Source organism: Protopterus annectens, chromosome 12.part0 (genome assembly GCF_019279795.1).
Source record: "Protopterus annectens isolate FY-2018-M chromosome 12.part0, PAN1.0, whole genome shotgun sequence".
Taxonomy (NCBI): Eukaryota; Metazoa; Chordata; order Ceratodontiformes; family Protopteridae; genus Protopterus; species Protopterus annectens.
Genome location: NC_056746.1, coordinates 1,514,256,855 through 1,514,280,761, shown reverse-complemented (window position 1 = coordinate 1,514,280,761; position 23,907 = coordinate 1,514,256,855). Strand labels below are relative to the sequence as shown.

Sequence of the window (23,907 nt, the reverse complement as noted above, 5' to 3'; positions counted from 1 at the left end):
AGAGCAACAACAGCAAGATAAACACAGTGGGGGTAATTCAATAAAGCTTACATGGAGCTAATCTCCATGTAAGCATAGTGGCACAGCTTGAACACAGAGTTCGGAGCCTGTGCAATGCAGGAAACAAGGCTACATGAGCCTCCCAGCACTATTCCGGCAAGGAAGCGATGGAATAATGCAAATCACCTCATTTACTGGTGAAAAACATGCAAATGAGGTGAATTTGTGATCCAGCAAGCAGACAGGTATCCATGTAGAAGCCGTGTCTGCATTACAAATGTATGTAGTTACTAACCGTATACAGGAGTGCAAAATTAAAAACTGGGCCGTGACAACTCCAAATAAGCATATATTATGTACATTAGGCATGCCAATGGCCAAAACTATGGCCATTGGCATGCAAAATATTTCAAAAGCATAAAAATCAAATTTCTTTTTGCCAGATATGGGCTGTTTAAGCAGAGTGCAGCAGCACGTAAACAGGGATCATGGCAAAAAAAATGAAAAATGCAATAAATGTGGCACTTTTAATTTTGCCATTATACTGGCCAGCATGCAAACTCATAACAATGACAGGTAACAGTGGTTGCTAAGGACATAGGTGCTGGCATAGTATTGTAACTAGGGTATAAGCAAGTAGGGGGTATATAAATGAGCTAAGTTTATTGAATAGCAAAATGGGACACTGTATCTGCAGGTATCTAACTGTGAGGGGGCTATAATGTGGTGGTGTAGGCAGAAGAAGCAGCTTACATGAAAAGGGGATGTATCATGCTTTCTGTAAGAACACTGGAGCTTACAAACACTTCAGTGTCTATGGACACTGAAAAGAGGATCTGTGAATGGAATGGAATAAAGGGTGCGTGCGACAGGAACTGTGACACACGCCCTGCATTGTGAAAGTGCTGTATTGCACTTTACAATAAAAAGTCTCCTCAGACACATACCTCTGAACCTCTCAGAGCAAGAAGTCTGGACAAAGGCAGTACAAAAAGTGGGGCAAATAGCCAGAAATAGGAACAGTTTTTAAATAATGCCCTTACAAACTTAGAAAGTTGATAGAATGTCAGGTTTTGCATTAGCATGGATTTTCATGGAGAGTATGTGTCCTGCAACTGACATGCTAATATTTGATATAGTGACATATATAAATTTAATGGTTGCATGTTTTTTTCCCCACTCTATTTGAAGATTAAGCGTAGCTGAGCTGGTTTGCATGCTGCAGCTCTTTGCTCAACAGTGCTTAAAACAGTATGAAGAGTTATATAGAAATGTATAGCTGGAATCTTCATCAGTGAGATAACTCAGTGGTTAGAGTTCCAGCTTTGCATGCAGTAGGTCCACGGGTTGAATACCAAGACAGGCAATTCAATTTTTACATGGGAAAGCATTGTTAAAATATTTTTTTTTTATTTTTAATGATCTAGTAATTGATATTTGTTAACCAGGGTAGTGTAGTTGATCCAAAATTCCAGTGTCAGTGGATATATGATGTGAAATCCCTGATGTAAACACAAGTGTCCCATACAGTACAGTCACATCCCAATGTATTGTAATCAAAGCACATTGGGGAACGCCATGTAAAGTAAATTATATACACTTAATAATATGTTAGTAATGATTAATTAATATGCAATTCTTAAATGTTTTTTAAATGAAAATGGAGCAATGCTTAGCAGTGCTCAGCTTTGCTTAGCCGGTTTGAGGATTGCTCAGAAGTTTAATTCTAAGCAGAATTCATCCCAGCTAAGTGGATTTGTGCACCGCTAAGCACTGCTCAGCATTTCTGAAACCAGCTAAGCAAGGGGGTGTGTCTGAGGCTGCTTAGCTAGTTTCAGAAATGCTGAGCGTGTTCGTGTCCATGGGAGGGCCCTTTCTACTCAGCAATGTTCACACTAGCTGCAACAGTTTTAAAGGCCTAAAACTGGAGGAAATGGGAAAGAATTAAAACAAAAGGAAATAGCAGCAAAAGGCAATCAACTATAAATGACTAATAAGGCCTCTGCCACTCACAATGGCCCATTCAAACCCCTCAGTAATGTAGCTGGCAGGTGGAATGTGTTCTAGGCAGCCAATCACACCGGCACCATCTGTAGCACACCAGCATAAAGTATGTAAACACCCTTCAATCTGATTTTCCCACATACTCAGGACCACTGGAGTACTCACTTGGAAATTGTAACTGACAAAATGATAGAGGCTGCTGCTACTTTGCTACATCTCTATGTGCTAAAGACTGAGGGCTGTGATGAGGATGATGCTGACAACTGGCCCAGACTGAGGAGGAAAACAGTGTTCATACCCAGGGTAACCTTTCAGGGGCTATATGAGCTGGACATGGTAGAGCACTACAGGGTGGACAGGACATACTTCAGCAACTCACTGAGCTCTGCAGCCCTCACCTCAGACACAGAGTCAACAGAGGGAACAAAGGTATGTGTAGCTTTAAGAATACTACCTTCAGGTACATTCCAAAGACTTACTGGGGACATCATGGGGGTCTCACAAGCATCCGCATCCAGGGTACTCCACCAGTTCCTGGATGTCATGCTAAGACATGCCAGTGACCTCATTTATTTCCCCAGCACCCCTGAGGAGAGAACCAGCAATATGCATCTCTTCCACCGTGTAGCAAACTACCCTGAGGTACTGGATGCCATAGACTGCACCCATGTCCACTTCAATGCACCACCCGGTGAAGAGGGTAGAGTCTATGTCAACCACAAGGGCTATCACTCCATCAACTGCCAGGTTGTATGCAATACCCAGGGCATTGTCATCAATGTGTGTGCTGGCAGCCCTGTCAGTTATCACGACTCCCACATCTGGCATGCCTCACAGCTGTACCAGGCATCTGCTAGGGGGGGACATCCCATACAGCCATCTTGTGGGGGATGCTGGCTATGCACTGGAACTGTGGATGATGACACACATCAGAAATGCGCACACACACACACACACACACACACACACACACACACACACACACACACATTGAAGAATGCGATAATGAGGCACATGCACAAACTAGAAACATTGTAGAGCATGCGTTTGGGCTGCTCAAGTCACGGTTCCACTGCCTTGACATATCTGGTGGAGCCCTGCAGTACTCTCCAACCACATGTGCACACATGTTCATAGTATCTACCATGCTACACAATACGATCCTGCGGAAACCGCTGTGGCAGGAACATGACAGGGAAGGGGGACACAGTCCCTCACCATTGCCAAGGTTCCCACAGGCACAGGGGGACTCGGAGCAGGAAACCCCTGAGCCTCTCCCTGTAGGCAGACGTAGCCGTGCCCAGTAAGCCCTGACCCTGGCAAAGAGGCAACACATAGCACAAACACTGACACCCTAGGGACCCAGGGACTAACACCTCTCTCTGACTCGCACACACAGTAAAAAAGATGCCACACACATCACACTACCTGTACCTTACCATGTAGAGGCTGTGTACTGCATGTATCCAACAGAGTCAGCCCTCAAGCACTGTCCTCACAACTGACAAAGGTACAAGGTAAGTCACTCTTCTTAACAACAAATTAATGCTGTATAACATTGTTCTAGCATATCTATGGTATCACTGCATGTATGCAAGGGAATGGGGTGGCCTACAGGGATAACAGCAGACAACTGACAGCTATGTGGGACAACATGAAATGTCTGTAACTCACTGCAATATATGTGGGGGCCTAACAAACTGTAGGGTCATAGGTCACATGCATGGAGGTCAATGTTGGAGTCCCATACACACCTCTGAGCCTCTCACAGCAAGTCAGCTGTACAAAGCTAGAAAGGAATGTGTAGCAAAGGCCCACAAATAGCGACAATGATGAAACAGTCCACTTACAAACTAACACACTGAGATCACAGTACGTCTTGCAGTTGCCTTAAGTGTCTGAGGGGTAAGATATCTGAAACTCAAATGTCTGTAAAAACTGTTTAACCTTCGGTCTCTAGTGAAATGCCAATATTCTCCAAGAAAAGCACAATATTATACTAAATACAACCAAAATGTAAAGCAAACGTCTGGACAGTCTGTGGAAATATGTACAGTTGAGAGGTATGCCCCCCCAACACACCCATCTTCTTATAGCAATGCAGAAACATTTATGTTTATAGGGTAATAGCAGCAAAGCACACATTCCCAGGTCTGTCCCAATCAACTTGCTAACTTGTAGGATGTCCACAATATGCAGGTGTCAATGAGCAATGTATATGAATGGTTGATACTGTCAGGAAGTAGGCAGCACTTACTGTTGGCTGTTGTGGCTTAGTGGTCTAAGTACAGTACTGTGGTTGACACAGTCCATGTTTCCAGACTGTCTGTGCAAACTATTTTGCATGTCAGCTACACCTATGGTAGGAGTAGTACACACCATCCAGACATCAATATCTGTTACTGCAGGAAAGCAGGAAAATTCAGGGACAGGGGGCTACACATCTGGACAGTATACAGCTCAGAGTAACCTACACAGTGCCTAGTAGGGCAAAAGGTCTTTGAAAGTCAGTGTAGTGCCAGGTTATAAATGGCTGCCTTCTTACTGTGTCAGTACTGACAACAAGTCCCTGGGCACCAGCCATACCCATGGAATGATAGGGTGTCACAGAAGGGCCACAAGTATGCCTTGTATATCTGTTCTGCTTATAATAACATTGCATTTGCCTGCCAAACTACTTGCAAAACAATAAAGGTTGATGTGAAAACATCAATGGCAGAGAGTGGAGAAGCAGACATCATACCCATAAGAAAAAGCAAGCTAATACCAAACCGTTCTCCAAACTGTCTATGTTTGGCAGAGTAATATTAATACCCTGTGCCCATGTGTGGGCCTGTGTCTGACTGTTATATATGGGCCTGTCCAGATGTCAGTCTGTGATGGTTTGACAGCTATGGCCAACATGTAGCCTTATAATAACATTGCAATGCAAACTGTCTGAGAACCACAGCAAATGTAGGGGTGCAATGATGGGCAACCTGCTAAACAGGTTATGTTCTTCTGACTTCTACATCCTACACACTGACCACAAACTTCTAAGGGGGGGCTATCAGTAGCTACACACCAATGCCCCCCTAAGAAGATGCAGACAAATATGCTGAACAGTATGCCAGTGCAGTATACAAGTACCTGTACAACTGCATGGATTCAGCCATACCCAACAGAACTAAAACCTGCTTCTCACAAAAACACAAACCTATGTGGTGAAAATCCTCTATCTTTACAACAAAAGGAAGCAACTGTTGTCCAAGGGTAAAAAGGCACAAATCCCCAACTGGAAAAACTCCCTCCTTAGCCTAAATAGGCAAAGCAGATTACTAGCGACATCCTCCAAAGACAATTACGAACTGAAACTAGCCTCTAAAACAAAGGCTAACCACAAAGCCTTTTTCAGTTACTTCAGAAACATCCATAGCTAACACCAGGTTTGTTCTGAATTACATCTTAATAGTGCCACTTACACTGATCCTGTTGACTCAGCCAACCTGCTAGCAGACAGGTTCAGTGCAAACATCACCCCCCTTTCCCCACCCAAATCCACATTCCACATCCCGAGTACTTGGCCCACACCTCACATCTCCATAGATCAACTGTTAAAGGCCCTATCCAAGCCAAACAACACAGCTGCCATGGAACTGGATAGTATCCCAGGCTGTAGTCTGCAACATCTCCAGCAAGAAGTAGCCTCGCCATTGAGCGCCCTACTCAACCATATCCAAAGTACAGGCTTCATTCCAGCATAGTGGAGAGCTGCCATTGCCATCACTTTGCACTAAGGTGGTGCCACTACTGACCCTGGGAACTATTGCCCCATTAGCTTGACAAGTCTGATCTGTAAGGCCATGGAGTGTATTATTGTTAACATTATAAACAAGGGCATAGGCAATCTCCATGCACATGACCTCACCCAGTTCGGATTCATCAATGGCAGATCTTGCCTGTTGAACCTGGATGACATCTTTGAAGATGTCACCAAGGCACTGGATGAGGGAAAGTCAGTACACATAGCTTACCTTGATTTGGCCAAAGCCTTTGACACAATCCCCAACTCGGGAATCATTGAAAAGCTAAGAGAACTTGGCGTAAATCATTATGTCATTATGTGGGTGCCCAACCTGCCTCACTGATAGGACCCACAAGGTCAAAATACATGCCACTACGTCCGATAGCAGACCTGTCAATAGTGGTGTCCCCAGGGATCTGTCCTGGGACCCCTATTGTTTTCTATCTACTTCACAGAGGTCCAGGAAACGACAAAAGCCCTGTGGCTGACCAAGTTTGTGGATGACTGTAACTTGGGTGCTGTTATTGACTCTCCAAATGATGTTAACATAGTTCAAGAAGGTCTCAGCAACAAATGACTGGTGCCAAAGTCATAGCCTTACGTTAATTGCAAAAAAATGTATTAGCATACCATTCATCAAAAACACAGCCCCTACTGATTACCACATTAGCGGCAACCCCCTAAGCATACAACCTGTGCTGAGAGACCTGGGTACACAACTTGACTATAATCTCACATCTGACCATCATGTAGTGGCAGTGGACAGAAAAAACTTTTACTTGGGTCATCTCATAAGTAAAGGGATTGCATCTGAAAAAAATGAGGTTATTACCTCTCTGTACTCTTCCCTCATTAGGCCAATAATTGAGTACAACACCCCGTTTGGTATGTACCTCTCCAAATACCTGCACCAACTGGAAAGGCCACATAAATAACTCACAAACAGAATCCATGGCCTCCAACACCTGTCCTATCTGGACAGGCTCAAATCAGTATCACTCTACTCTGTATCATACATACTGCTCCGAGGTGATCTGTGTCTTGTCTATAAGGCAATCTCAGACCCTGCTCTAGTAGAAATGCTCCACATCTGTACGTCTAAGTCCTTGTGTAGTACCCAATCAAAAGTCTCATATCTAATATGCAACATTAACAAACCCTGCTGGAGAGCCAGGTGTGTCTCCCAGAGGCTGACCCATCACTGGAATACACTCCCCATACACGTCAAACAAAGTACGTCACTGACCTTCTGCAAGTGCAACCTTGATGAGTGGATGGCCAACCAAAAATTTGTCTCAGGGGTGCCACCTGTGTGCCTCACTGACAGGGCCAACAGCTGCTGATTGTGGTTTCTTTTCTGGGGATATACTCTGGGCTAGGCTTGTAAGGACCACAGAGCCAGTAGCCTAGTAATCACCTATGATCCCATGAACAGGTAGACTCACAGGTGTGAAGTCCATAACCCTGTGTGTGATGTTATGACTTCTACCCCACTCACACCAGAAATACAAATACCTAACAGCAGTAACTGTGGACAAAGCCTATGACTGCACTACAGAAGGACAAAGTGATACATATAAGGGGAAGGGGAACCACTGACCAGACAAATGGAGAATCTGCAAACCAGAACAAATTGTGCAGTAACATAACATAGTTTGCCTGCAGTGTATGCAGTCAGTAAACATCACCCACAACTACACAACACATGCCCGCATATGTGGGGCTCCTCAACAAATACAAACCCAAACAAAGGACACCTCAGAGCCAAAAACACATGAGAACTCCACAAACTTCCACACCACATACCATGCATAGTCCACACACCACTGTCAGGCAAACACTAAGGCTCAACCATAATCCCAGCATATTACTTATAGGAGACTCCATTGTGAGACACACAGATGTGCCTCTCACAAGGCTGCATAAGGAGACAGTAGCGGTTACTTGTTTGTCAGGTTCCATCACCCACCATATCACACATGCACTGAAGTATCTCCACAGCAGGTACTATTATGAGTCTGTCTCAGTCCATGTTGAAGTGAACAACTTCAGATGTACCTCCCTGGACTATAGGAAGACAGACATGATTGAGCATGCTGAATATGTGTCCCATGCAGGTATGTCCTTAGGCTTAAGCAGTATTCCATTGTCACCTAGAATGATGCCTCAATACAAACACAAAATGATTGACATTAACAAGTGTCTGACTTTCTGGTGTCATCCCAGGGGGATCCAGTGCTTGACAGCCTGGGAAGATATGATCAACAGACCATGCTGCTTTGCTACAGATGGCCTGCATCAGTCTCACTTGGGCTTCAGGCCTCTGGCAAAGGCCCTTACCTCCCCCATAGTGTCTGTTTTCGGAGAAAGTCATAAGGTCGATACTACCAACATGAAACTCTCAACAAAATGCAAATTAAAGGTCATGCTGCTAAATGCTAGGAGTCTAAACAGGAAAATGCACTCATTGCAAGCATTCTTAACCCTGGAAGATGGTGACATTTGTACACTCACAGAAACCTGGGCCACAGCTGCGGACAGCAACCCATCCTTACCTGGTCACTCATCCTATCACACAGCCAGACCCCAAATTGTGGGAAGCAAACCCAAAGGATGTGGAGTATAAATATATATATTAAACACACATACCTCCAGGCTGGTCAAACAGTCTGACACACACGAGACACACTAAGTGCAGTTAACCATTGACAAGATCCCTATTCAAAGTATAGGTAACTACAGGCCAACATACTTGACTCAGGATACCCACCCCACATATCTGGCCCTCTACAAATCTATCAAGATTCCACCCTTTACCCTGATCCTGGCTGACTTTAATTACCCAACCATAGAATGGAAAAACCAACCATGCCAGAACAGAAATACACAGAGATTCCCCCATCTTATAAATGCTAAATCTTTAGGACAGCTACTTGTCCACAAGATGTGATACATATGTTGGACTTGGCAGTAACCAACATGATTAACCATTGCAGCACCCCTACGGTATCATCCTCCCTGGCAAGATCCCACAAAAAAGTTGTCACGTTCAATATCACCATCTCTTCTGACCCCCTCCCCCTCTAGCCACGGTAAAATGAAAATGTCTCCCAAGCTGATCACACCTGCCTGAGGGATGGTATAAACAGCTGCACAGCCTCTTACCCCACTGGAGGAACAGGCACTGATGTCCAAATGTACACTGAAATAATATACCAGCATAAATATATATATATATATATATATATATATATATATATATATATATATATATATACATGGAATCAGGAATACCTGACAGAACAACATCATCATCCACAAGGGAGAGTAAATCTGTCTGGAAACATCTGCAATAAAGAAACTATATAACAAAAGGATACCATTGCTGTCCAGGACCAAGAAGGAGCAGGTGCAATTGGAAGAAATCTCTCCTTAGCCTGAACAAACAAATAAGAGCACCAGTGAAATCCTCTAAAGGCAACTCCAAGTCCAAACTGCCCACATCTAAGACAGACAATCATACGGCCTTTCTCGCATATGTTTGCATTCTCAAAAGAAGCTCCCAGATCTGTGCAGAACTGGTGGTCAAGGACAGCACATACACAAATGCTGTAGATATAGCCAATCTACTTGTTGACAGATTCAGTGGAAATGTCTCCCCTCTGTCCCCCCATCAGTAAAGCAGGACATTCCTAGTACCTGACCACCGAACCCTTATCACTATGGAACAGGGCATCACTGCCCTCTCAAAGTCAAGAAGACAGCCTCAATTAGACCTGAATACATTCCAGGCTGCAACCTACATGAACTCAGGCATGAACTGGCAGCACCATTACACACCCTACTCAACCAAAGCCTGAATACTGGCTTTGTCCCAGCCGAGTGGCCGACAGCCACTGTCATCCCTTTACACAAAGGTGGAGTGTTCACCATTCCAGGAAATTAAAGACTCATCAGCCTAACTAGCCTGATCTGCAAGGCCATGCAATGGATTATCATGGACCTCATTAACAGGGACATTGACAAACTCCAAATACTCAACCCCACACAGTCTGCCATTGTCAAGGGGAGGTATGTCAGTTAAATCTGGTTGACTTTCCTGAGACACTCACAAAAGACATGGATGAGGGAAAGATGGTGCACACCGGCCACCGTGACTTGGCCAAAGCCTTACACACTCTTCCCCATTTGGCCATAGTACCTAAACTCAACTAGGCATCAATCTATATGTTACCAGATGGGTAGCACACTGGCTCATTGATAGAACCCACCTAATCAAAACAGGGGTAACCAACTCAAGCAGTACACCCGTAATGAGTGGCATACTCCAGGGATCGGTCTTGGGGCCTCTGTTATATGGGATATACTTCCCTGAAGTTCAGGCCAAAATCACTGGCCTATGGCTGACAAAGTTGGCAGATGACTGCAAGCTGGGAACAGTAATCAATTCCCAAAGTGATGTGAACATCCTCCAACAGGGTCTCACCAAAACAAATGACTGCCATCAGAAACATGGTCTCAAGCTGAATGCCTGCAAATGTATCATCATGCCCTTCTGGGAGACTGACGTTCCCGCATATTATCACATTAACAACAATGTCCTACATACACAATCAGTAGTGAGGATTTGGCCATCCAGGTTGATAGCAACCTGAATTTTGAGCACCATGTTGCTTTCATTGTACAGAAAGCTTCATAGATGGGTCAACTCAAAAGTAAGGGTATCTCATCCAGGGACAAAGAGATCATAATATCCATATATTCTAACCTTATAAGCCAATTATTTTATACAACACCCCCTTCGACATGTACCTCACAAAGCACATGTAGCAGCTGGGGAGACCACAGAGGTTCCTCACTGGGAGAATCCAGGCCCTCAAACACCTACCCTACACAGATAGGCTAAAAGCACTGTCTCTCTACTCGGTTGCATACAGACTCCTCAGAGGTGACCTCTGTCTAGACCCTGCCTTGATGGGACTGCTGCACATCTGGAATTCAAGTCCTATTCGATCAACCTGCAGGTGGAGCATCAAACATGGTCTGTGATATCAATAGGACTTGGTGTGACAGATATGTGTCCCACAGACTCCACCATCCATGAAATACACTCCCTGTCCACATCAAGCCGAGTATCTCAATACCCCTTGTGAACTGCACCCTGGATAAGTTCATGGGAAACAGAAAATACAGTCCTGTGATTCCACTTGTGTCCCTGCTGGACAGGGGTTCTGGGTGCTGACATGTCAACACAGGTTACACTCTTGTGTGTGAGGGTTATAAGGGCTTCAGGGCCAATAGCCTAGTAGCCTCATATCAACCTATGAACCTATAAATATATGTCTGTCAGTGGGTCACCACATTACTCTATACAACTCTGCCATTGACATACCAGGAAATCACAGTCCTATGTAGGATATACCACACACATTATGTAAATCTCTGCTCAGAAAAATACACTCTGCACCCTAACCAGGATATGACTTTTCAGTTAAGAAGGATACAACACAACCAGGAGATCCCCAGTCAGTATATCACTGAGGTGCTAGACTGTTTACACAGCTTCATCAGCGAACTGGCTGTAGCCACACCTCTCAACTGACCGGATTTGGAAAGAATGTCTATAGTTTGGCTCATAATTTTGGTCTGTTCATCATAAATCTTGTAGTTCTCTATTAAATCACTGTGATGACCTCAAGATTTCTGTCACTAAGTAATGACACAATACATTTCAGTATCAGACAGCATATATGCCAGAAAATGCCTGCTAAAACAAACACTGTTACTCTATCAACTTTCTAAGTTTATAAGAGCAATATTTACAGTATCTCCATATATTTGGGCCATTGTCCCTCCATTTTGGCAGGCTAACTCCAGATTTCTTGCACTAACAGGTTGAGAGGTATGCCTGTAGCACACAAAACCACAGACTGGAGTACACCTCTCTCTGGAATGGATTCCCACTCTTACTACAGAAGATCATACGTGGCATGCTCCTACACTTAGAGAATTGCAGTCCATGTCTAAACCCACATCGGACTATACAACTGTATTGTGCATATATTTCTTTGTATACAGACAGCTATGTACACCTTAACTGTCCCACACCCATCGCACATGATTACCCTCAGCTATTTGTAGGTGGCCCATATGTGATACATCTGCATCTGTTGCGTGTGATACACAGACATATATATGGGCAACATATAAATATATTTCCAGCATACACACACACAGACATGGGGAAGAGAGAGACAGACAGTGATAGAAAGACAGACAGGGAGACACAGACAGAGAGTGAGTCATAGACAGAGGCACCCTGAAAGGCGCAGAGTGATGTCCTGCTGCAGACAACTGCATACCAGTTGTGACCAGTCATATGTGCCTAAATGAAGGTGAGAGCCATTGTGTAATAGTAGTGAGGTAGGGTTTGTAATATCACATCACCTGCCTGTGTGTGTGTGTGTGTGTGTGTGTGTGTGTGTGTGTGTGTGTGTGTGTGTGTGTGTGTGTACATGTAGATTAAAGCATTTTGAGGCCTTTTCCACCCAGTAAACTTCCCATTGCCCTACTTTAAAAGGTCTGCTGATGTCATTCCCCTTAGAACTACCTTTGGGCACTCTTCAGCTCAATAAGCTCTGTGGCGCGTACAATAACTGTGTAAAATTATAGTACAAATAACTAGATAGGTAGGCGTTCTAATCTCAATACTGACACCTATACTATTGTGAGTGTTTGTGTAAAGCATATCCCCTGTGGCTGTTGTGTGTGTTGGTTATACCATTTTAAGGCCTGTTGACCCCCTCCCCATGGCATTTCTTTAAACAGCCTGTTGATGGCATCTGCCTTACAAGCACAGTCACACATTTTCTAACACAAAGGCACTGTGGCGCATGCAATAGTTATATCAGTCTGTATTGTACATGACTAGAGAGGTAGGTCATCTAATAGGAAAAGTGTCAATTCTATGTGCATGTGTGTTTTAATGCATGTCCCCATGCAGCTGTGTATCTGTGTTTCAGATGGCTATACCATGTTAAGGGCCTGTGAACCCACCATTGGCAATCCTAACAGCTCCTGAAATTGTCACCCACTTCAATACTAGCGGCAGACACTGTAACACTATAGTAGCTCTGTGCTGTTTGTGTTATGTATACAGCAGTATTGTTTGTACAACTAGGCAGGTTGAGGTTCTGCTATCAGCAAGGGCAAATCATGAGTGTGAGTGTGTGTGTGTGTGTGTGTGTGTGTGTACGTACATCCCCTTGTAGCAGTCCTATGTTATGGCTACCAGCATACCTCTCAACCTCTCAACCCTACACAGAAAAATATCTGGTTAAATCCATATGGAAAAATGGGGCAAACACCAAACATTGAGCACAACCTTCACATATCGCTGTGACATGCATGGAAAGTAGATACCAGAACAGGCCGTGCATTTGAATGCACCTTCCAAAGTGTATGTGTCGTTACATGACAATATCTGTCATCAATCTGCAATGTTTATCTGTCATGGTTTTCCCACAGTTTGCCAGAAAACCACAATTTAATGACAGATGGAAAGAAAGTATGTGTCAAACATCAGGGCAATCTGCAGACATATGCAGAGGTCATCATCTGTACCAACCTTCAGGTTGCAGTCCATGTTTGGCAAGGTGTGACCTGTGACAACTGCAACAGTAAAGAGCGACAAAAGAGAGACTTTGGAGTGATTAAGTATCATTTTTCTGCATTTTCTTGCTGCCTTTAGCTAATTCCGCCTAAAACGCCAATTTTCTAGAGTTTCTGTGATTTAAAAAGCTTGTTTCAGCAACATATTGTACTTATTTTACTGCCTGCACTTTAACAAAGTTGTTTTTGTGTTTAAATTACCTGTTTAACTGTTGTAGGCTACACACTCAAGTGTGATAGCTATTTCTGTGCATTTAAAGTGTTTTTTTGATTGTATCTGCTTTATTTACTGAAAAAAAACCAAACAAAAAATATACTTGTTTTCCCGCCTTTCTAAGCTAGTATAGTCCAGTTTTCAGGTTAGTGCTGAATTCAGGGCTGTGTTACAAGTTTCTGTGTTTGCCCATACCTTACTTGGATAGAAGGACGTTTCTCTGTTCACTGTGAGAGAGGGAGCTTTGAGCAGCCTATCTGTCCTTGGAGGAGTGGTTTCAGCCCAGAAATTAGTAGTTTATTGGCCATTTTGGGCTAATTTCTATCTCTTTCATTTCCCTGCTATAAAACCTGCATTTGCGAGGTTTTGGGGCTAGTATACAGCTCAGCAAGCTCCTGCCTGGTGCCCTGCAGAGTTCTACAGCAGCAGAGAGACAAAAGAAAGACTTTGGAGTGATTATCTTTTTCTGTATTTTCTTGCTGCCTTTAGCTAATTCCGCCTAAAATGCAGATTTTCTAGAGTTTCTCTGATTTAAAAAGCTTGTTTCAGCTACATATTGTACTTATTATACTGCCTGCACTTTAACAAAGTTGTTTTTGTGTTTAAATTACCTGTTTAACTGTTGTAGGTTATACACTCAAGTGTGATAGCCATTTCTGCATTTAAAGTGCTTTTTGATTGTATCTGCTTTATTTTCTGAAAAAAAAAACAAAAAAAAATACTTGTTTTCCTGCCTTTCAAAGCTAGTATAGTCCAGTTTTCAGGTTAGTGCTGAATTCAGGGCTGTGTTAAAAGTTTCTGTGTTTGCCCATACCTTACTTGGATAGAAGGAAGTTTCTATGTTCACTGTGAGAGATGGAGCTTGCAGCAGCCTATCTGTCCCTGGAGGAGTGGTTTCAGCCTAGAAATTAGTAGTTTATTGGCCATTTTGGACTAATTTCTATCTCTTTCATTTCCCTGCTATAAAATCCTCATTTGCGTGGTTTTGCGTGCCGGGCAGCGCCAGTTAGCTAGGGTATAACTATTCCCGGCTCCACAAAGTCTACTCTTCAATTTTTCCCTTAGAACTAGACAAACTTTCAACTTAAGCACTCAAACCATTCACTTCTCATCCTGGCACTTGCTCAAAACTCATAGCAAGCACTAATAAACCTTAGCACTAGACCTCCCTATACTGTAGAGAAGGACAAGGCCCTCTATTCGGCCTTACCAGCCAATCAGTAAAACAGTTCACTGTAATTATCCAAGCATGTCCAAAGGGCAGTTTCAGGTGTACTCTCCGGTCCAACTGGTGAATCCGGGCATTTTGAGGCAAAGTTACAACTGCCTTATGTACACAGACAACCCTCTCCTCCTTCCACCAAACACTAATACATACGAGAGATGCAATTATACAGCCAAACTGGAGGCTAAGCTCTCTCAACCCAAGACTGGACCAGGCAGTCAAGATGAGAAGGGAATTACTTGCATCACACCACCAGTCTCACATAGACCTATGAAACCAGCACTGGCAAAAAACACACATAAATACATGAAAACATACTTGGAGGCTCTAAATAAAAATCTGCAAAAGCAACAGAGACCTCCAAAGCAGAGATCCAAGCAACCTCCACCCACCAACACAAACCATGAAACACATACTTCACAAAACCAGTGTGCCATGCAATCACAGCCCTTAAGGCAAAATAACATACCCAACACACTAGTAATAGGCGACTGTATAGTCAGGCACACTGACGTCCCACTCACTAGGCTGAACAAGGAGAAGGTTACTGTTAGCTGTCTGTAGGGTGCCGGGATCTGCCACATAACACAAGCACTCAGGTTACTCCAAAACAAGTACAAACATGACTCTGTCATTGTCCATGTTGGTGTGAATGACCTAAGCCATACCTCCCTGGACTACATGAAAAGAGACATGGAGGAGCTCTCTGATCACGTAGCCCAGGCCGGTATGACCCTGACCCTGAGTAGCATCCTGCCCTCACCAAGATTGATACCATGGTATAGAGAAAAAAAATATCAATTTCAACAATTGGCTAAGCTTCTGGTGTCATTCAAAGGGAATCCAGTGTCTGTCAGCCTGGGATGACATGCTCGACAATCCACGCTGCTTCGCTAGAGACGGCTTGCACCTGTCACCCTTAGGCTTTTGAATACTGGCCAAGGCTCTTGCCACCCTCATAGTGCCTTTTTTTAGGCAAGGCTCAAAAGACATACCCACTGCTGTAAATAGTGCAAGTAACACAAAACTGAGGGTAATGCTACTCAATCCCAGAAGTCTAAACCTCAAAATGCACACATTCGAGGCACTCCTCAGTATGGAGAAAATCGATATATGTGCAGTAACAGAAACCTGGTTTAAGGCTCCAGAGAGCACCCCAGCACTACCAGGCTACAACTCATACCATACATTTTGGCCACAAAACCCAGACCGAAATACAAAAGGTGGGGGAGTATTCATATTCATCAAGGATACCCACACCTCCAGGTCAGTGGCACAGCACAATGCTTCAGAGATCATTCACGTGCAACTAACAATGGGCAAAACTGCTATTCAAATTATAGCTTGCTACAGATCACCCACCATGTCCCAGGACCCCCACTCTGCATTCCTGGAAACACTGGGAAAAATATAGGTCCTACCAAACACCCTGATATTGGGTGATTTCAATTACCCAAACATTAACTGGGAGAACTACTCAAGTACAAACTCCCTTGCCCAACATTTCCTAGAATTTATAAACTAAATGCCCTGGGATCAACTGGTCAACACCCCCACCAGAGGTGACAACATATTGGACCTGGTCATCACCAACATGGGTGACCGGTGTTCCACACCGGACGTCAACCCCTCGTTGGTTAGATCTGATCATAAACTAATCACTCTGGATATCCACATTCTGCCACCACCCCCGGTCAAAGAAACCACCGTGATAAACTTTTCAAAAGCAAACTTTACGTTACTTAAGACCGAGATGGGAAGTTTCAAAGCCCCCATGCTAAAGGATAACCCTGTCCAAGTTGTAAAATCCTTTACTAATGCACTCTACGGGCAGCTACAAGAATGCATGGATCATGCTATCCCAAACAAAACCAAGACTCCAAGAAAAGGAAACCAGTCTGGTGGACTCCTGCCATAAACAAGCTATACAATAGAAGGAGGAAACTAGTACAGAAAAGAGTAAAATCCCAAGAAGGGAAGACATCCCTGATCAGTATAAGCAAGAAACTACATTCCCTGATAAAATCATCCAAGGCTAGCTTTGAAAGAAAAATTGCCATGGACTCCAAAGATAACTACAAGGCAGTCTTTAGCTATGTCAAAAATCTAAGTGGCAATTCTCAGATCTGCTCGGAGTTAGTGCAGAATGGCACAAAATACACTGAACCGACCGATATAGCCAACATCCTGGCAGACAGGTTCAGTGCAAACTTCACTCCCCTCTCTCCCCCAAAAGGGCCCATAACTATACCAGAAGAATGTAGTGCCCCTGAAATCACAGACACTCAGGTGAAAAAAGGCCTCTCCAAAGCCAAAAACACATCATCAATGGGACCGGACGTGTCCCAGACTGTGTCCTACACAAGCTCAAAGATGAATTAACTCCTCACCTAAACACACTGTTTAAACTCAGCCTCCCCAAAGGCTATGTGCCCACAGAGTGGTGCACAGCAACGGTTATTCCACTCCACAAAGGTGGAGCTACAACGCACCCCGGGAACTATCGTCCTTTAAGACTGACTAGCTTGGTCTGCAAAGCTATGGAGTGCATCATCATGAATCTCATTAACAGAGACATTGGGAACCTCCAAACACTGGACCCTACCCAGTTTGGCTTTGTTAAGGGCAGATCATGCCTCCTAAACCTGGTGGACTTTTTTGAGACAGTTACCAAGGCTACAAATGAGGGAAAGGTGGTCCACACAGCCTATCTAGACCTCGCAAAGGCCTTCGACACCATTCCCCACTCAGGTATTATAGACAAGCTCACCAGCCTGAACATAAACCCTTACGTCATGAGATGGGTTGCCAACTAGCTCACGGATAGAACCCACATGGTAAGAGTTGCCGGAGCTAGGTCTGACTCTAAACCGGTTACAAGTGGCATTCCCCAGGGCTCAGTCCTAGGACCCCTCCTGTTCGGCATATACTTCTTAGAGATACAGGTAAGCACAAGCGGACTATGGCTGACCAAGTCCGCAGACGACTGCAAACTAGGGGCTATAATTGACTCTCCGGCTGACACAGACATCCTCCAAAAAGGTCTCACTGAGATGGATACCTGGTGTCAAAATCATGGCCTCAAGCTAAATGCCAAAAAGTGCATAGTCATCCCCTTTGGAAAAAACAAAGTACCCACAAACTATCACATAGCTGGTAGCCCCCTAAATATGGAAGACGTAATAAGGATCTGGGGACCTAAGTAGACAGTAACCTCTCCTTTGATAATCACATTGCCAAAGTGGTTAGAAAATCCTTCTATGTGGCCCACCTAATCACAAAAGGGTTTGCATCCAGATCGAAAGACGTCATTGTGCCTCTCTACGCATCACTCATCAGACCCATCATAGAGTACAATGCCCCATTTGGGATGTACCTTACAAGACACCTACAACAACTGGAAAGACCACAGAAGTATCTCACCAAGAGGATCACTGGCCTCAAGCAGATGCCCTATGCAGCTCGACTGAAGAAACTCCAGCTGTACTCGATTGCATACTGCCTACTCAGAGTGATCTCTGCCTGACATACAAGGCCATGTCCAACTCAGAATTGATGGACATGCTCCACCTAAAGAAAACCATATCCCCTCGAGCTACACACTCCAGGGATCTAGACCTCACCACAACAATAAATAGGACGTGCTGGAGGGACAGATTCCTGTCCCAGAGACTTCCCATGCTCTGGAACAAGATTCCAATCTACATTAGGCAGAGCTGCTCACTAACCCTCTTCAAGAGAAACCTTGACAAGTGGATGGGAAACAGAAAGTTTACCCCAGGGATCACTTCAATCTTTCTGCTGGACAGAGACACAGGGAACTAATCTAAGGGGGCGGCGAAAGCCAACACATTCTGGCTAGGCTTATAAATGCCTTTGGGCAGATAGCCTAGTACCTGCCTATGAACCTATGAACCTAAGAGTGTAGAATAACAAAAATGTCATATAGTCCTGTACTGATTGCATAGAGCAGTTACTGCACAGCAAAAGCACCTCAGTGTTATGATAAATAGTGTAAACTAAGAAAATGTCAACAAAGAAGGTATCATAGTAGCAAACCAGAGGAAGTCCTGTGTGTTGCACTTGCCGTGGCCATGGCAGGTCTTGCCAACTGTCATGTTACTACAAGTTGTGTCCCACACTCCACATTTGATAATGCCTCAAACACATTCTATGTTGCCTGTTTGTGTGCAATATGTAGACATGTGAAGGCCCTGTGACTAACTGGTGCCCCCAATAACCCACAAGTATATAGGCATGAATGCTAATTGGCTTCACCCACATATGTAGGTATAGCCAACCCACTAACACACAGACTGCGATGACAGGCCTGGGTACCCGGGATGGCAACATAGGTGCATTCAGGCAACAAGTATTTGCAGTCATCAGGAATTGCTTGTATGTGGTTCACCATATAGGTGACAGGACCGCATCCAGCCAAAAGGTGGACATTACCTCTGAATAGTCCTCAGTCAGTAAAAAAAGAAGTTATGTTCTTACCATAATGTTCCATGTTTGTTGTCCTTCAGCTCACCTTCCTTCTTTCTGTTTGGGTTCAGAACCGAACTCAGCTCCAACTCGGCCACATACTATATAGCTCGAAAAGTCTTTACTGGCTCAAGGCTAACCCCTATCCCAACATGCCTAGTGGTAGCTATCCAGATCTTGTTTGTGACAACCAACCACTAGACAAAGCAGGTAAAACAAGAATCAATTTACCAAAAGTTATCATACTAGATAATCCCCTTGTAACAGGAAGGAGGCATAACAAGGGAGGGGACAAAGACTACATCTAAGCACCTGGAGTAACAGCAGAAACTCAGCCAGTGTAGCAAAAAAAAAAAGGAAATCCTCTCGATAATCCAGGAAGGGGGAAGGAGGGAGGGATGCAAGAAGGAAGGCGAGATGAATAACAACAAACATGGAACGTTATGGTAAGACATAACTTCTTTATGTTACATCGTCCCTATCTCTACTTCGTTCTTTCTGTTTGGGATAGCATCCTCACCACCTAAATCCTGGGTGGCTCACTGGAAAAAAATCTTCAGGACTGTGGAACCAAAGGATGCCCTGTTCTGGGAGGCCACGTTCACTTTATAATGAGTAATGAAGGTATGGGGATTAGGCCATGTTGCTGCCACACAGATAGAATCTAGAGGTAGTCTAGCTTGAAAAGCGATAGAGGTAGCCAAAGACCTAGTCGAGTGTCCTCTAATCTTTTCTGTGATTTTCATGTTTCGTGACTCATAAATATATGTGATGGTGTTTGAAAGCCACTTTGAAAAGGTTATTTAGAAACCTGAGAACCTTGCTTCTTTGAAAAGGATATAAATAATTGGTCTGATTTTATAATGTCCTTGGTTCTATGTAAATAAAAGTGAAGCTGCCTATGAACATCCAATTAATGGAGCTTATACTCTCCCTTGTTGCCATAACTGGGGAAGAAAACAGGAAGTTCAATGGACTTATTCAAATTGTACTCTGACCATACTTTTGGCAAAAAGGAAGGATTAGTTCTGAGAGACTCTTTCTTTGTGGAAAATTAAATAAGGCGGGCGAATGGAAAGTGCCTGTAACTCTGAAACCCACCTGGCTGATGTAATGGCAATCAAGAAAAGGGTTTTCCATGACAAAAACTTTACAGGACAAGAAGAAGCTGGCACAAAGGGTGGGGGGGGGGTTAGAGCTGCTAAAACTAAATTTAAATCCCACGGAGGGGGAGGTTCTCTAATTGGGGGTCTTAATAGGGCAGCACCTTGTAAGAAGGTCTTGCAAAATTTATGTGACATGACGTTAGAACCTAAGTGTCCTATGTGAAAATTGGAAATGGCAGCCAGTTTCACCCAAATCGTAGCTGCAGCTGCTCCTCATTCAAAAGTTTCAGCCAAAAAATCAAGAATCTTTGAAATAGATGCAGTAAAGCGATCACTCTCATTCATTTTTGCCCGATAAGAGAACCTCTTCCATTTACTAGCATAAAGCTTCCTGGTAGTGGGTTTGTGAGAAGAGACCAAAATGTGTTGAACCACAGGGGAGATTTCTGAAAGCCTGGCTAGGAATGGAAGTGGAGAAACCAAGCTGTCAGCTTGAGAGTTTGTATGGAAGGGTGGGGAGCACCTGACTGATGTGCCAGGAGGTCTGGAACTGGGTCCAGAATCCAAGGCTCCTCTTGCAGGTGATGCCAAAAGAACGGAAACCATATCTGACAAGGCCAGTAAGGGGCAATAAGGATCAATTTGCAACCCAACAATTTTGCTTTCTGAAGAATTTTGGGAATTAGAGGAAAAGGGAGAAGGCATAAAGCAGTCCCGGGGGCCAATCATGAACAAGTGCATCCCTGGGTGACTGTCCTGGTGGTGGGACTAGGGCGAAGTAGCTGCTGCATTTGTTGTTTAGGGGAGTGGCAAAAAGACTGCAGCATGGCTGGCCCCATCTGCGAAAAATCAGATCTGCAATTTCCTGTTTCAGGAACCACTCGTGAAGCATAAGTATTGCCCTGCTGAGCTCGTCCGCTATCAAGTTGGATTTCCCCGGGATGTGCATCGTGATCAGAAAACATTGGGAAAACATCGCCCATTACCATACTCGTAGAGCCTCCCGACACAAGGGATAAGACCTGGTTCCGCCCTGTTTGTCGATATGCCAAAAAACTGACATATTGTCCATCTGTATTGCTATAGTCCCTGAAGGAAGAGAGTCTTGAAGTGCTTGCAACGCCATGAGCACCGCCCTCATCTCCAGGACATTGATGTGCAAATGGTACTCGTATGGTTGCCAGGTCCCTTGAACAGTCTGTCCCAGAGATTGCCTCCTCCACCCCATCTGGGATACATTCGTGGTCACTGTGGCTACCGGCTGGGGGGTCAGGAACGGTCTGCCTAGGGTGACCTGGGGGGAGTAGAGCCACCACTGCAGATCCCTCCTGCAGGACTCTGTTATTGAAATCAGGTGTGACACTGGTAGATCCTGGAATGACCACTGAGTGAAAGGGAACCACTGCAGAATTCTTATATGGAACCACGTCATAAGGACCAGAGTAACTGCTGCCGCCATAGAACCCAAGACCTTCAGTATGTACCATGCCTGAATTTTCTTTTTTGTCATGAGCACTGAGACTTGTTGACGAATGGTAGAGACCCTTTTTTGAGAAAGTCTCGCTATCATGTCTCTTGTATTTAATTCTACCCCTATAAATGTAATACACTGAGAAGGCAACAAGGCCGATTTTTCATAATTTATGGTGATGCCTAGTTGTGAACAAGTGTGAATTGTGTGGTCCCACGTCTTATCAGGTGATGCTCTGTGGTAGCAGTAAGGAGCCAGTCATCTAGATACGGAAACACCTGGAATCCTAGATGCCTCAGGTGAGCCGTAACTACTGCCATGCATTTGGTGAACACCCTGGGGGCTGTGGTGACACCAAAGGGCAGAGCTCTGAACTGATAATGACTGGCTCCCAGCCGGAAGTGTAGATATCTCCTGGATTGCCTGTCCATTTTTATATGGTAGTATGCATCCTGGAGATTGATAGAGCACATCCAATTGTTCTGACCCAAAAAGGGGAAAATGGACTGCAGTGTCACCATCCAGAACTTCACTTTTCTGACTGATTTGTTTAGTCTGCTGAGATCCAAAGTGGGCCTCCAGTCCCCTGTCTTTTTTGGAACTAAAAAGAACATTGAGTAAGTTCCGGATTCGATTTGGTCTGTGGGGACTTCCTGGATGGCTCTTTTTTGTAGCAACCTTCATACTTCTAGATTTGCCTGATCCCGAAGACTGGGTGAAAAATCTGGGATTGATTGTTGTGCTCTTTTGGGGGGTGTTTGGGAGAAGGGAATTTTGTAACCCCTGGATATTATGGACCGTACCCATGCATCTTCTGTTATCGTCTGCCAGGCTTTTGGGTGCAGTGATAATCTGCCCCTGACTGCCTCCAGAGGTGGACAGCTGGGCAACCCATCAGGGGTGCTGGAAGGGCCTAGCAGAGAAAGTATCCCTGTCATCCTGCTGCGGACCCCCCCTGCCACGAGACCGGCATCTCCCATTATTATTTCCCCCTCTGTCCCTGGGGGAATTTTCTCCATGTGTGTCAGGCAAAGCGCTTTGGGATTTCCGGAACCAGATCTTATCACTCTTCTGACCTTTGGGGTAAGGTCTCGAAGGAGTGGAAAAATGCACTCCCATGGCAGAGAGAGTTTTGCCATCTCGCTCACACCTGGTAAGAGTCTCTTTTACTTGAGGCCCGAACAAGGAAGAGCCATCAAAGGGGGCGTTTGTAAAGGAGGACTTGAAGGGCTCCACAAACTGACATAGTCGGATCCAGGAGTGTCTCTGCAGAGCAACTCCTGTGCCTGCAGCCCTACTCGCTCCATCTGCCATGTAAGAAATCAGGTGTATGGAGAAGTTAATGACTGAGGTCAAGGTCGCAAGCTGGTTAGCCGTCTTGTTCGCTGCTCCCTCAGCTGTAGGATCCTGAAGGGTATCTCCTAACTTTTTGAGGAGATCCCTCTGAAGTTTTGTAAAGTGTGATAAATTGTTCAGCGTCTTAAGTGTAAAGGCCGCTGATGAAAACATATGCTTCCCATACCTGTCCATCGTCCGGGACTCCTTGTTAGGTGGATGGACAGAAGAGGAAGTTTCTGCTAGTTCCTTCTTGGTGGCTGCTGCCACCATCATAGCATCAACAGGCACTCCTTTCAAAAGAAATGGTTTGTCTTCAGGGGCAGTTATAAATTTATTGGGCCTCTGCAGAACTGGTTCCATGGTCTCTGGAGAGCTCCACGGCTTTTGACTCACTACAGTTAAAAGTGGGTCAAAAGGCAGAGACACCCAAGAGTTGGAGGGTCAGGAACCAAAAGCGTCCAGGTACTCAGACTTGTCCTCAGAAGGGGCAAGGGACTTCCAGTTACCCCTCTGTCTAAGGATTTCAAGGATGTCTGAAAAAGAGACATCCTCAGAGGGGGACCGTGGGGACCCTCCTGACTCCTCCAAGTCTGTGTCTGAGGTGAC

At 44.6% G+C, this 23,907-nt stretch overlaps 1 protein-coding gene across 1 annotated transcript in view; it reads right to left on the bottom strand.

The window, feature by feature from the left end:
* LOC122817266 (MYCBP associated protein) overlaps positions 1-23,907 on the bottom strand; it is a 2,683,797-nt gene that overhangs the window by 668,756 nt on the left and 1,991,134 nt on the right. The window lies entirely within an intron of this gene.